General features: G+C 39.2%; 1 pseudogene; it reads left to right on the top strand.

Moving 5' to 3' along the window:
• The first annotated feature begins 5,375 nt into the window (after nt 1-5,375).
• LOC130420420 (uncharacterized) lies at nt 5,376-14,441 on the top strand (annotated as a pseudogene).
• Nucleotides 14,442-14,674: the final 233 nt, after the last annotated feature.

Raw genomic sequence — 14,674 nt, forward strand, 5'->3', positions numbered from 1 at the left:
GGGAACCACTGATACATCAATCTGACAGGAACAAGAAATCATATAAGATTATTTTAGAGGTAAAGTAATAAAGTTTTATAAATGTTGCGTTTGATGAAATCATTTTATTTCATTATAATGAACTAGACCCAAGTAATGTAAGGTTTTAAACTAAATTGTTAGTCATAGATGTTACAGTAATTGTCCAATTCGATGGTGTGATAACATTTCTAAGTTTTAAGTGTACAAATCAATCCATAATAAAAGGTATTTTGAATGTCCCACATCATTTTCAATAATGCTAGACGGACCGACGGTTCAAACTACTTCCACATATGTCTACGACAGTGTCACACGGTTGCCACGTCAGTAAAGGCGGTAACAAAGCGTAATGCGGATATGACGCCATTGAAAGGCGACTAAACGGCCCGGTCAACTGTTTAGAATTGCGATTTTCACAATATTTAACAAGAGTTGGAAACATTTGAGATATTGTAAGTACTGAGCTGAAAAAAATATATAACTTTGACCTTGTGATTTTTCGATATTTTACTGCAAAATTCTTACAAACTGTACCTTTAAGCTATTTCTGATTATGAGAAATTGTTTATGTTACCCGGGCAGGATCTGAACCGTGTGCTTAACACAGAACTGTCACGATAATTTTCCAATAAACTCTTAGAAAATAGAGTGTTTTACTGTGTATTGTCTAAAAGCCACCACATTATGGGGTTCGGTCATTATTGCTTCCAGCTATATTGATGTGATTATATCTGCTCTTCATCACATGCTCAAATTTGAAGTTTTGAAGTATTTTTTCATATTCAATTTCCCTATTTGTGCAAGACTGTCAATTTCTACCAATGACAAGACGTATACTGAAGACAACATATTATGTGCTCTGCGGCACCTCCTTTGTTTATTTAGCAAGTGTTATTTACATATTTTCTTGTCTTGTTTGAGTAAGACTTATGATAGGAGGTCCTAAAGAGTAGATGTAGTGTAGTTATACTGTTTTTTCAACACCTCAATTAATTTGTTCTTTCTCATACCGTGTGAATAATGGGACGTCATATTGATAGTAAATATAGAAATATGATAATAACATGTGCTTTAGTCAATATAGCGAAGAGACGTATTAATGTTTAGTATTCTGCTCTGTTTGTATTTTAAAGAATTTCAGTTTTAAGTGGTTGCTATTGTGCTGAAGAGTAGAACATTTCCTTAAGAGTGTGGACAAGCCGACAGAGACTGTTGTAAAGATGGGTCTTGGTCCAATTTGAAATGAACTCTGGGCGGTTCGATTGAAATAACCAAGTCTAAAACAGGAAGCTATAACAATATACAACCCGAAAATCAAGTGATTTGAATGTTATTCTGTTGGATTCGGTTTTACCCGTTATTGTTAATTTGGATCATAATCAGCCTTTTTTTCACCTGGATTAATTTGACATTGTACTTTATTCTTGTGGCATCATTTTTCTTCTGGTGAACTGTTAGAGCTAAGCGAATCAGCACTTTTTTATTTATTTTTTAGCCCGGACCAAAAAAAACTAAAGAACCGAACTACAAATATGAACGCACCTTAAATTGAGAATAGATTTGTTGGACAACATCAGTTAGTTTATATTGATTTTTAGGTTTGTTTTATTTATGTAGGTGGAGTTCCACAGCCTAATGGTAGCAAATTTCAGTTCGAAATGCAATACGCAAAATGGCAATGCATTTATTTATTTAAACAAACATTAGGTGCAAAATGAAAAATCAATAGTATCATTAAAATTGGTCAGTTCCTACATGCGTTTTAATGATATATCCAGCTGCAGGCCACATGTTTCAGGTCAAATGATCCAGACCACCAGTCTCAGGCCAGAAATGAAGGTGAACTACGCATATCGTGCTACCAACAGTTACCTTGTTATCTTGGCTGAGATTTTTGTGACTTTTATGTACAATTTCTGAAAACGCTAGAAAATGCGTGACCTACATTTATATAGTTATTTGCATAGTGCTTTCTATTTACCAGATATAAAATTTACTTAATGTTCATAATATCTATATATTTAATATCTGTTCATTTTGAAACAATCAATTAGGCACAAAGTATAGACTTTAAATATAAGATATACTTTATTTTTCTGAATTCAAAATATTATTTACTTGATGTTCAATTAATATCAATATAATATCAATATATGTTCAGACTGTAAATAACACTTAGGGACAATTATTAGACTTTTAAAGAGTAAGTAACATATGATTTTTAAGGTCTTACTTTAGTTTATGGAGTGTTCAACAACATGTTTATGTATATTCAGTGTGTTAAAACACTATAATGTTGTAATAAGAGGCTTATTATGTTTTTACCTTATTTCTTGACTGACACTCAAATGATTTGTTCCTCGATTCATCCATCTAATCCCCTCCAATCTGCTAGCCTAGTATCATGTGATTTGTCAGATGGTGTAGTACATTTATATTTAGTCATTTAGCAGACGCTTTTATCCAAAGCGACAAGTTGGGTAAACAATGGAAGCAATTGTGTCAAAAATTAGAACAACAAAAAGCTTAAGAGCAATAAAAACATTTCACCAAAGTCTGTTGTGATTGGTCAAACATATTCAGCATGTGCCCCAAAGGAACGCATATCATCATTACAGGACTCCGCTGTGATTGGTCAAACGTGTTCATCATGTTTCGCAAAACCTCTAAATGTATTTAAAGTTTCAATTACAAACATGAAATTCATACTTAATTATTGCTAAAAATCTATTGCTTATATGTGATTTTTTCCTGAAAACAAATTCTATCAAGAGACTAAAGCTGCTTTTGACAATATCATTCATTGAGAACATACACAATGAAAGCAAAAAGAGTTTTCTCTGCAAATTTGTTTATGAAACGAACTGAATATTTCATTAGCATTAACTGATCCATTCCATTTTTTATACTGCGCCTAACCTTAAATGTCCAAAAATGAGCTTTTAAAATATGAATAAAAATACATTAGAAAAACATCATGACAAACTCTTTATAACAGTACAGTAGTCACTAAGCTACATGGAATCAATCCATAAATGGAACTCTGCTTTGATCTGAAATCAAAAAAGAAATATAAACCAAGAACAGTCAAACAAAATTATATTATACTAACCACAATAATGTATTTGTCAAATAACACCAGAAACTAACTTTAACCAGTTTTTATTCCCTCAGAATGTCTGAAAAGTGCAGGCCACCACACCTTGAAGTCCTTAACAATGGGCTCCTGGTTCACTTCCTCTTGCAATTTTTTTTTTTTTACGTTTTACGAAAAATATACAGCATTAATAATTCATATTATCTATTATTACCTATTAGTTCTGTTTTGTAGGAATTATTACCATATACGCAAAATGTATTGTAATCAATAAACAATCAATAGCTCCAGGTCCTAAGGGGAAAAACAGTTGCATTCTTTTTAAGAGGACGAAATAGGTTTGTTATAGGTCATATATTTTTTCTATTCTAAACAAGTAAGATTTTTTCCTAAGGATGAAGCAAAACACCTCAATATTGTTATCAATACTGGTCCTCGCCTTCAGAGATTTGCTCGATTTAAATCGCAAGAGATATCATGCAAGAATGCATGCAGAGTGCAAGGTCAAAATAAGCTAGCGTTAAGCACATGTGTTTACTTAGAACCTGTAGACGTTAGTGATGGCCGGTTCGCGAACGAATCGTTCTTCTGAGCCGGTTCGTTTCAGTGAACCTGTCGATCCGGTTCACCGAATCGGACTGAACCGTTCTAAACGTTCCACATCTCCACTAAGCAATTAATGACAAATTACTTAAATTACTCATTTGCTGGAGTGTCTGACAGTCACTCAAAGTGACTCAAAATAAACCATTTTATTATTCAGTTAGTCACAGTACTGAATTGACTGAAGAGGGAACTTAAGAGCACGAGCAGCTGATACTGGGCTGTATATACTGAACCGAGAGCTGTTTCCTTCGGACTCTTTCGATTGAGAACTGATGAGCTGGATGGTAACTGAGCATGCGTGATTCACCATGAGGTCAGGCATGTACCGGCAATTGGGACTACCGGGAGATTCCCGGTGGGCCGCAAGGTGTTTGTGACGATGAGTCACGCTGTTTTTTTAATCGTAATTATATGCGTAGTTAGTATATTGTTCTAGCAGTCCACTTCTGAGCTTCTGTCTCACTGCCGTTGAAGCTCATGCGACTACTAGCTGTCTGACACACGTGACCAACATTGGTCATTCAGAATTAAGAAACAGACCTGCTGGCTACAGAGCGGCGGATACGTAACTGCATCATTTACTTTTACGACGTCCTGCAATGACAGTAAACATCTTAAAGCTCAAAATCTCTAAATGTAAAGGAGGAACCGAGAAGTTAAGAGTGAAGAAACGACAAGCACTCGAAGCACAGGCCACCAAGTGTGTGAAAATCAATGATTTTTTGCTGGAAGAGGAGCAAAAGACCCCAGTGAAGATGTCAGGACGGGTCTGACTGTGTTGAGGTGAGACTGACATGCACGTTCTGCATTGTTTGGTTTCAAAATTGCAGCGATCATAAGCCACCACTGTGATAAATAGGCATGACTGTTAAAACTAAAATAAAGCTTAAATCAAAAAAATTTGATTAAAAAAAATCAATAAAATTTAAACTTTAACTCTTTGTTAAAAAAGAAAGAATAAATCACACAATGATCTTAATCACTGTTTTACTTTATTGTAGATCAGTGGTCAACGTGTAAATTAATATAAATAATAATGACAACAACAATAAATTTATTTCAAATGACATTATGATCTTAAAAACCTGTTCAAGATCCCCTAAGTGAAGTCAGTTCTTTTTCTAACTTCACTCTGTGTTTCACTATGGGAATCCCGCCGTGCCGGCTTGCATGAAGGAAATGTCCCGTTATTGGGATAGCCCTTTTAAGAGCAAGCTCCCCACCATAGGGAATTCCATGGTGGAGGTTCAGGGGATGAGGTAGCTGGGGTTGGCAGGACCCCCAGTGTAGAGTCTTCAGTGGCTTTTCACCTCCATCTGAATTGGCGAGGTGGCGTTCTGCCTCCTCGCAGATTTCGCTGTCGCAAACTATGGATCGGGTAATCGCATCGATTTATCAAAGAACGTATAATTATGCGGGGCAGTCAATATGCTCGCTGAAAGCTGTAAATTTACTGTCGGCGTATCAAGCAGAGACTTTTGAGGAGATGGAACGTCAGTTGGATTCGGGCGCACCGAACCCTGTACTGTGGGACGAGATTTGCTTGGTGAATGATTTAATTCTGCACTTTTCCCGTGGCACGGTCCAGGGCTGCGGCCGCGTGATGGGATTGGCTGTGTCAGAGAGCATTATGGCTGTTTGAGAGAGCGTTATGGCTGAACCTGTCGGGCTTGGGCGATGCGCAAAAAACGGAGGTGATGCTTGCAGCTTACGGCCCTACGAAGGGGTTGTTTGGTCCATTGTTAAGAACGCTCTTATATGTACTTTTTTTGCAATGTATAGTTGCGTTTGTGTGTCTGTACTCTGTTTCAGATTTGGGAATCTATTGGCTGATCCGCCTGTCAATCTGCGGGCGTGGGGTTCTGACGTCAGAGATCACTCCACCAATTGCCAGTTACAGAGCGGCTTACGAGGGGTTGACACTCCGCCCACCTAGAGAAGAAAGTGGAAAACTGCCCTATTGTGTTCAGTTCGGTAAGGGCCAGTTTGAGTTGTTCTCCTCGAGCTCAGAAAGACGAGGGAGCTAAGTGTTGTGTTCAGTGTCACCAAGCATTCACGATATTTTCTTGAATGCTTTTATATGCAGGGGATTTAAGAATTAAGAATGCTTTTTCGCATTCAGGCAAAATGCTCCCCGAATTCAGAGAACATAAGAATAAACATTCCACTATCGCAAACAGCCGAGGGCGATATGTCCCAAACACAAAAAAGATTCTCTAAAGTCCAAATGCATTAAAAGCGCTCCCCTTGTCTCACCACTGGGGGGAGTGCTCACTCCTTCGCCAGCGGAGCTCTTCTCTCGGCCCGCATAACAGACTGGCGCGCATGCGCAGTTCCTTTGTGGGTCTTGGCAACGATTTCACGGGGATACAGGCTTTAATTTGCAATGAAACCACCTTGGTTCAATGGGGTTTTGATGTCAGTAGCACAGGGGGAATCGGTCGAAATGGAAACTCTGTTAAATGAACGAGTAATCAGAGTAGTGCCCGAGGAGGAGAGCCGTCAGGGTTTTTATTCACGCTATTTTGTTATCCCAAAGAAAGGAGAAACAGCGCTCTGTCCTATTCTGGACCTTGGTGTGTTAAACAAGCACTTGAGAAAGTATTCATTCAGAATGTTGACACACAAAGTGCTCTGTCGATCGATTCGTCCAAACGATTGGTTTGTGAAAGTCGATCTGACAGATGCTTATTTTCACATAGATATTTACCCCTCTCACAGAAAATTCCTCAGATGTGCACACCAAGGCACAGCATACGAATTTCAAACTATTCCATTCGGACTGTCTTTAGCCCAAAGGGTTTTTACCAAGTGTGTAGAAGCAACTCTGTTCCCTTTCAGGGATAAGGGAATAAGAATATTGTCTTACATAGACATTATCTCATATGCTCTCTCGTTGAGAGAGCAAGCAGTGAAAGATTGTATTAAATAACCTCAGCAATTTAGGGTTCAAGATCAACATGATAAAGAGCCGACTGGAGCCTTTTTAGCAGACAGATTATCTGGGGCTCAACGTAGATTCCCTCTCGTACCAAGTAACATTGACAGAGGAGAGGATCTTGTCTTTCACACAATGCCTCGACCGTTTTCAGATGGGGAAAGTGGTACCGTATAGACTATGCTTACGATTGCTGGGGCTTATGGCCTCAGTGATCTGTGTAGTGGAATTGGGGCTGCTCAAAATGAGACATTTTCAGCTCTGGATCGCGCGTTTGCGTCAGTGCTCTCTGCGGCATCTGGGCCGGCCTGTGAGGATCCCTCATGCGTGCATCAGAGCAATCAGGCACAGGAAAAGCCCTGTGACGTTCAGGACGGGGATTCCCTTAGGGGCGGTGTTATCGAGAGTGGCAACGGACGCATTATAGGGTGGGGAGCGAATTTAATGGGCAGGTCGGTGAACGGCTTGTGGCCTCCGAAGCTGACTCACAAACATATACATTATTTGGAGTTGATGGCAGTATGGTTAGCACTGAAACATTTTCTGGGCTTCATCAAAAGCCAGCATGTTCTGGTAAAGAAAGACAATACCACAGTGGTGGCTTACATCAATCAACAAGGAGGCACACGCTCTCTTCAGTTGGATCAGTTGGCAGAGCAGCTGATTGTTTGGGCCGATACAAGGCTTTTATCCCTCAGAGTTACTCACGTTCCGGGAATTATAAACATGGGAGCGGACTTGCTGTCCAGGGGAAATCCATTATACGGGGAGTGGAAACTTCACCCCCAGGTGGTGTCTCAAATATGGCAGAGATGCGGTCAGGCTGCCGTAGATCTCTTCGCCTCACAAGAAATGCTCAATGCCTCAAACGCTAAAGGATGGAAATGGACTGCTAGGTGTTGATGCATTAGCCCACCCATGGCCAGACATACTTCTGTATGCTTTCCCTCCTCTATGTCTAATTTCCCCCACTCTATCCAGGGTGAGGGAGCAGGGTCTATCGTTAATACGGTGGAGATGGTGGTCTAGTGGGTTAAACCACTGAACTGGTAAATCAAAAGGTTGCTGGTTCGATCCCAGCAGCCACCACCAGTGTGTCCTTGAGCAAGACACTTTACTCTACGTTGCTCCAGGGGGATTGTCCCTGTAATAAGTGCACTGTAAGTCGCTTTGGATAAAAGCGTCTGCTAAATGTAAATGTAATACTGATCGCTGGCTGTCCAAACCTTGGGTGGCAGAGATAATTCAATTGCACTATTCAGAGTGCCAGAGCCCCCCTCTACGGGTCCTCCCTTTCTTTGAGGATCTCCATGGCGAGCTATCTCACCCATGGCAGAAACCTCATTCCTCCCGTGTTTTGTTCCTTCAACGTCAATTTACTCAACCATAGTTGGTGCGAAGACATGGTGATACATGGCGATGCCCATGGTGGAAGACACGCTGGCTGGCTAGCTATCTCTCCCCTGGGACGTCATCATCCCTGAAAAAGCCTTCTCTTCCCACCAAGTCTTGCAGAGTCACATCTGGGCTGGTGGAAAATGCAACACTGTAGGTGTGCCCAGACGTCTTTTCAGACAAAGTTGGAACCTGATGATGCGTCCGCATTCACGTGTATTTATAACCTGCAGGTTCTGGTGTAATTAGACACTTAACCTGGCAAGGTTATTTAAAGCCAAAATAATTTTTGCCGTGTTTGATACACGTGCTTCACAACCGGTCGTACAAAGACTGTTCTCCCATAGCGTTTGAAACGCAGCATTTCGTTCCCGCTTTTTCAGGGAACAGGGTTACAGCCTGGGTTACGTATTTTATCACATTTGTAATTTTGAAGGCAGTATTAAACCACTTTTATGTTCCTCCTCTGTATGTTTCCTGTAATCGACCTTTATTTGGTTTTCTGAAAACTGACTTTGCCTTGAATCTGTTTTATTTGCAACAGTTGCTGATGTAGTCATATTAATGGAGGCTCTTTTAATTCTAGAAACTACTACATTGGTCAAAATTGAGGGAAAAAAATGTGTAATGCTATCCAGTACACTACACTATGAATGATAATTAATTTGCAGCAGAGGATGAAGGTCTAGTTTGCATGTTCTCCCCGTGCCTCGGGGGTTTCCTCCGGGTACTCCGGTTTCCTCCCCTGGTCCAAAGACATGCATGGTAGGTTGATTGGCATCTCTGGAAAAATTGTCTGTAGGGTGTGAGTGTGTGAGTGAATGAGTGTGTGTGTGTGCCCTGCGATGGGTTGGCACTCCATCCAGGGTGTATCCTGCCTTGATGCCCGATGACTCCTGAGATAGGCGCAGGCTCCCCGTGACCCGAGGTAGTTCGGATAAGCGGTAGAAAATGGATGGATGGATGGATGAAGGTCTGCTGGGACAGAGGTAGAGGTTTAAAATGTTAGGCCGAGTCAAACATTATACCCTTTATATATCCCTTTCAAATACACAAACATTTAGTTTCTTTTGACCTTGTTTGCTAAAAGGTCATGGTTTTCCAAATGTTAAAAGAGGTGGAAACGGCCTATCCTGAAAGTCTAATTGTAATTTAGAGAAAGGCCTTTCAATATTAAACTGTAGGAGGCTGAGGATCAGAAAGACATTTTAAGTTATACTGAAGTCAAATTTTTTAGGTATTTTTTATGTAAATTGATATCAAATTATAATAAGAATTTAAATATGTGAACAATATGCCATTTGTGATCCCATTGGGGGTCCCCTAATTAAGCCTTGGAAACCTGCCAGCCTGGGAATCAAACTTGCAACCTTTGCGTTTTAAATCTGGCTCTCTAATGTTTAGGCCACAACTATCTTTGACCCAATGCGTCAAATATTGCCCAATAAGTGGACAAGAGTACTAATATGCAATTGAGTTAAAATACTTCACTGTTAACATCCATTAACTGTTGGAAATTGTAAGGTGTGTATATTTATCCAGTGATATTTGGAGATGTTTTAATAAACCTAATTCAAAGTATATACAGTATTATATATAAATACATAAAGTTAAACAATAACAGCTTACACTATTTTTTTAAAGATTATTTCATTTTAAAAGGTTTAATAATAAAGTTAATAAAACAAAAAGTTGTGAATGCTGAATTGCGATGGGTGAGATTGGAAATGTAATTGTAATATTGCTGTAAATTTATTATATATTTTACATAATCTGTGCTTTCATGCCCACTTGACGCTCATCAAAAGTACACCGATGCGCGGACAACCTGTGAGAATCTGGATTTCGTCTGTGTCCTCGACAATATTTCGGCTGTGTCTAATACAATATTCATCTATCATATGCATTCATTTGTTTTATTATTAGCATATTACTTATTCCTTACTGTCCTGTTGTTTAACCTCGTTGAAAGTTGTATCATGTCTTATGCTGTCTTATGCTGATATGAGTATCCGTTGGTCTCCATCTCAAGGTTCCTAATGATGTCAAGGGACAATTGTTTTGATACTGTAATGTTGAGTGTATAAAGACACATATCGAATACATACTTTGTGATATCTTATCTGATTCTTCTCAGGGGAAGTAAGAATAAACAGAAGGTCTGGTGATTTTCCATTCTGGTGATTTTCCATGACCAATGTTACCTCCTGTTTCAAGCATATAAATATTAGTCCTTAATACATTAAACTTGGGACTCTGATTGAATTGCACTTCTGTGTCTGTGTCATTCTTGGTCTCCAGGATCCTGAAACTCTGTGTGTTCCGTCGACCAGACTCTTCAACCTTAGAATAATACTTAGACAAGAGGACAAAAGAAATATTATTCTTACACAACCCCTAAAGCTTAGTAACATTTCCTTAAAATTAAGTAACCCTGGGACATAACCTTCTCCGGAGCAGGTTATCTTCAGAGAGTGAGTTGCTATGGTTACTTTCATACCCTGAAAGTTTTCTCCAAGAATAAAACCAGAGCTTGTGTTGTTTGAAGTACAATACAAAGAATAAACATTTACATAATGTAGCTGGGTATTTGCCTTTCTGTTGTTGATTATTAGGGATGAAACTCAAAATTGAAATTGCAACTACGCACATATGGTTTATGTCATAAGGTTTGAGATCATCACTCTTTTTTTACCTGTAACACAGCTACTAGCAATATAAAATCCATTTATAAACATCGTTTCTGTTGAAGTGCGCCCCAAATGGGGTTAAGGGGAGGTGATAGGAAGGTTCAGAAGACACTGATTATAATCCCCCAAACTGTTTTATTGAGGGCAAAATTGAGATGAAACATGTAGGTATAAAGTACAAAAAATAAAAAAATGAAATCTAGACGAAGTCTGCGAGGAACCTGGTGTTGATGTTTGATGACCAGCTGAAATTCACCTCCCACATCGCACCAACCTCTCAAACTTCTCGTTGGAGCATGCCACTCAGCTGTTAGTCTGAGCTCTGGTCATATCAAGACTGGACTACTGCTATTCTCTACTGGCCGGCCTTCCAACCAATGCAGTCAAGCCCTTGAAAATGATCCAGAATGCAGCCGCACGTCTAATTGTAAATCAGCCTATGTAACAACCCTCCTGATTTTCCTTAACTGGCTACTAGTTGCCGCCCCCATCAAGTTTAAACCGCTAACACTGGCCTTCAGAGCGATAACAGCAAATTTGCCCATTTACCTTAACTCAATGCTTCAGGTGTAAATCCCCTCCCATCATCTTCAGTCTAAAAATGAGCGACGCCTGGCTGTTCCATCAAAGCGAGGCATCAAATCGCTTTAGAAAACCTTTACTCATTCGGTTCCCCTTTGGTTGAATGAACTGCCAGCCTCCACCGAACTGCAGCATCCTTCACAATGTTCAAAAAACAGCTCAAAACATCTGCATTTACATTACATTTACATTTAGGCATTTGGCAGACGCTTTTATCCAAGCGACTTACATTGCTTTATCCTATACATTTTACATAGGTATTTGCAATCCCCTGAGATTGAACCCACAACCTTGCGTTGTAAACGCAATGCTCTTACCACTGAGCTACAGGAAAGCAGGAAAATATTTATTTGACTTAACCAATAATTGTCTGTGTCTTGTGTCTAATAAAAAATGTGTTCATACTATCCCTTGCTTACTCCAGCTTTAACCCTCCTAGTAGCATGACCATGTAAAATAACAGTACAGTTTACGTACGTTTTTATACAACGTTAGTTGCGTAATTTTATGATTTACAAATATAAGGACAGGCGGGTCTGCGCAAACTGCGCGTCCTCTTTATACAGCACAACCTACAGTTATAAAGTCAGGCTTGTCTGATCTGTACAGAGTGATGTTTTATGCCTGTTGTCTTGTTCGTATTTGAAGAGCTCTTTTCCAAAACCCTATGAATCCATTTGAATAGTTTTCATGAAAATGACATTTTTTTACCTAGGCCCATACATTTTGTTAATATTCAATTTATCCTGTTATAATGGTCTTTTGGCTCAGTCTGAACATGTTAAATTGTTGATTGTTAAATGTAACAACAATATTGTCGATTATAAATTCAAAGTTTATTTAAATTTTTTTCAAAATGCTACAAATCCATCCATTTTAAAAAAGATGTTGGTTTATTTTTTTTTTAAAACAAACAAACAAGAGAACATGCAACACATGACATCAGGGACTCATACTATAAATTAATATAAATCAAATAAATACATGAAAAAATAACAGCCAAATAAAATAAATAGTGACAAACTAAATAGTAAAATAAAATAAATATTTTCAATTTCATGTTTCAATATTTTCCACCACATACAACAAATTTAAAAATAACACGCATACAAATACCACTAACGAGCCAATTCTGATTGGTCGAGAATAGATATTGCAATTAGGCTAAAAACAGGTTTGGAACTTACAGCGTTTTGGAAATAAACTGCATCTTGCAGAACATTTTAAATAAGGAAATATAGCGATTTGGCATGAAACATTGATGGAGCAGTGAATAGGTTTAGTACACAGCAAAATGGCATGACAAACTCATTTTTTTCACTAAATTTGGCGTTTAATGCGTTTTGGAAAAAAGCTTTTCATTTGTTCACAACGCGCAGCCAGCAGCACAGAGCAGCAAGAGTCATGTGACAAAAGTGAAACATATGTTGGAATAACAATGCCAGCTCAACATCATCATGTCTATCAGCCATCGGCAATGTACGATGGCATCGTCTATCGGCCCAACCCGAAGAGAGAGAAAGAGGGAGAAGGAAAAACTGTGTGCAATACAACATGAACACAGTTAAACACACAAGGGCCCAAGGGCGCAAAAGTACCAACGTTATATATGTAGTTTGTATAACTTTTAAAAGTTTTATCCGCGTTGTCTATTGGCTCTCCATGTAGTGCGAATAACAGGCACAAAAGCAATTGCACTTCATATGTTGTTTTAATGATGACTGAGGTTCCGTTAGTGCAGAAGAGATTCACACCAGGAGGCCGGTCGTTATACAGAACCAAAAGAAAACCTCTTAAAACATCTGCTATTATTATTTGCAAAGACGAACTTTTGACCGTTTTGTTCGGTAGGTTGAATGGGTTTCTGTTTTCTGCCGGTCGCTGCACAGATAGACCAAGAGAAAGACCTCATGCTCGCAGGGCTTTACCGGTGTTCGAATTGTCCTGCCCTGCGGTAGGAAAATCTGACAGGGTAGGACAATTCGAACACAGGTACAGACCTGCGAGTGTGAGGTTTTGCTTAAAACATCATTTAATCTAAAGCACGTCAACAAAATAAACTGGTCGGATGATTTTTCAATGAAAAATAAACAGTCAGATAGTCCTACAATCTTAAAATAAACACAAAAAAACCTGTCAGATTATTCTACCAGCATAAAAGAAACATGTAGGATTAATTTACAACGTAACCCCCAATCAAATTGTACTAAATGTATTAAATAATATGTAGAATGATTTAACAACGAAAAAACACTATCATATTATCGTAGCAGTATAAAATAAACATGAAGGATGATTATACAGCGTGATGTTGATATGCGCATGCCTGGCATGATAATATGAAAGGAAGGATGAAATTTCAGGAAACCTACAACATTTTTCTACTGCATAAAAGCTATGGTTTATCTGATAAAATAAGTCACTGCAAAACTGGTTTGTGCGTGTGGCGCTCATGTGTGTGTGTGTGTGTGTGTGTGTGTGGATGTTCCTGTGTGCGTGTTTGTTTGGCTATTGACGTGTCCATCCCGGTCTATACAGGCTGCACGAAGTCAAACACACCCGATATTATTTTATATCGCAATGGTTTTAAAGTCGTTTTTTTAAACACATCCCCCAGCCCTAGTTTAAATATTCTGAAGAGGGTATAGAAGGCTTAAAACAGACACCTTAATGTGGATTTTGGATATTTCCGTTCCATTAGAGCAAAAGAAGACATGAAGGCAAAATAGACCAACATCTCAAAAGATTCTCTATGGGGTTCAGGTCAGGTGGGTTTGCTGGCCAATCAAGCAAAGTACCACCGTGGTCATTGAACCAGCTTTCGGTACCTTTGGCTGTGTGGGCAGGTGCCACAGAAGTCCACAGTCAACGCAGCCATCTTCCAGGAAATTTTAGAGCACTTCATGCTTCCTTCTGCTGACAAGCTTCATGGAGATGCTGATTTTATTTTCCAGCAGGACTGGGCACCTGCCCACTCTGCCAAAGGTACCAAAAGCTGGTTCAATGACCATGGTGGTACTTTGCTTGATTGCCAGCAAACCAGCCTGACCTGAATCCCACAGAGAATCTAGTGGGCATTGTCAAGAGACACCAGACCCAACAATGCAGATGACCCGAAGGCAGGTATCAAAGCAACCTGGACTTCCATTACACCTGAGCAGTGCCACAGGCTGATTGCCTCCACGCCACATCACATTGATGCAAAAGGAGGCCCGACCAAATAATGAGTGCATAGAAATGAACATACTTTAAAATATCATTTTTTATTGATCTTAGGTAAATTTCCGGAGACACTGAATTTTGGGTTTTCATTATCTGTAAGCCAAAATAATAAAATTCAAGGAA

This window comes from Triplophysa dalaica, chromosome 5 (assembly GCF_015846415.1).
Source record: "Triplophysa dalaica isolate WHDGS20190420 chromosome 5, ASM1584641v1, whole genome shotgun sequence".
NCBI lineage: Eukaryota > Metazoa > Chordata > Actinopteri > Cypriniformes > Nemacheilidae > Triplophysa > Triplophysa dalaica.